The sequence below is a fragment of the Callorhinus ursinus genome, unplaced genomic scaffold, assembly GCF_003265705.2.
Source record: "Callorhinus ursinus isolate GAN/ISIS: 27379988/994484 unplaced genomic scaffold, GSC_fseal_2.0 scaffold43, whole genome shotgun sequence".
NCBI lineage: Eukaryota > Metazoa > Chordata > Mammalia > Carnivora > Otariidae > Callorhinus > Callorhinus ursinus.
Genome location: NW_027397105.1, coordinates 9,705,810 through 9,706,983, shown reverse-complemented (window position 1 = coordinate 9,706,983; position 1,174 = coordinate 9,705,810). Strand labels below are relative to the sequence as shown.

Genomic DNA, 1,174 nt, shown 5'->3' with positions numbered 1-1,174 from the left:
AGGAGCAGGACTGAAATTGTAGAAAATGGAATCCCAGATGATGGACAAAGATATCCCCAAATTCAGGGAAAATGGGAGAGCACAGGAAACAATTTGAGAGATTATAGATGCAGAGTACAGAGAAGCCTAATTATCCGTCCATTTGGTGGTAATTATCCACCATATGGGAGGGTAAATGACATTCCTGGAAAAAGTCTAGAACAAAAAGAACAGAAGCAAGAGTTTTCTTGCTTTTCTAAAATGGCTGAGTGATAAATACTCTTTTAGAACTCTTTCAGTTTCCTCCATTCCTGGGCTTATGTCCTGTTCTTCATGGCTTTAAGGCTGTGAGCAATGCAATTTCCTATCAGATTTTGAATCATAGGCTAACCAATCTCATAGGTGAAAAACAGCTCATTGACGTTGTAATCTGCATTGTTTTAATTATGAGAGTTGTTTCTTTTCATATGTTTCAAAACAATGTACAAACAGAATTTGTTTTCTGTACCTGTTTTCTATTGTGTGGTTGGTCTTTAAAAAAAAAAATTGCTCTTTCTGGTGGCAAGTTTTGTGACTGGGGTGGGGTGGGCGAGCGGTACCGGGAGATGGGCAGGGTCCCCTGTCGGGAGGGGAGTCCCCACCGAGGTGCCCAAGCTCCAGTAAGCGCCTTCTGGTGTTGCCCAAATCAGCGCCCCCGGCTAGGAAAACGACACCGCCAGTCCCCTGATGGGCTTTTTTTCTTTGGCTTCTCTGGGGCACGGGAGTCAGGAGCCCTTGGCGTCTTTGCAGGGACGAAATTGGAAAACGGGTAGCCGTGACCCCGACGTGACTTGAACACGCAACCTTCTGATCTGGAGTCAGACGCGCTACCATTGCGCCACGAGGTCCCCGGACAAGAACGACTTTTGATCTTTTAAGGCTCTTCCATCCTACACCCCCCTCCCCCCCCCCACCCCCGGCGCGTCCCTGCGTCACTCCTGCGCTTTCCGAGGGAGCCACAGGGCGGACGGCTGCCCCCCGCGAGGGCCGGGGCTCCTCGCCGCAGGGCCGGTGCCCAGGCGCCGCCGCCGCCACCACCTGCCGGACGCGGCGCTCGGCCTCCGCGGGGGACGGTTGGGCTCCAGGCCCGGCGCGGCGGCCCCGGGGGCCCTGGAGCCGCCCAGGCTGCTATCTCCGGGGGCCGCCGGCGATGGGG

General features: G+C 54.0%; 1 non-coding gene across 1 annotated transcript; it reads right to left on the bottom strand.

The window, feature by feature from the left end:
• Positions 1 to 794: 794 nt before the first annotated feature.
• TRNAW-CCA (transfer RNA tryptophan (anticodon CCA)) lies at positions 795 to 866 on the bottom strand. The gene has a single exon. It is a non-coding gene; the product is annotated as a tRNA-Trp (tRNA).
• Positions 867 to 1,174: the final 308 nt, after the last annotated feature.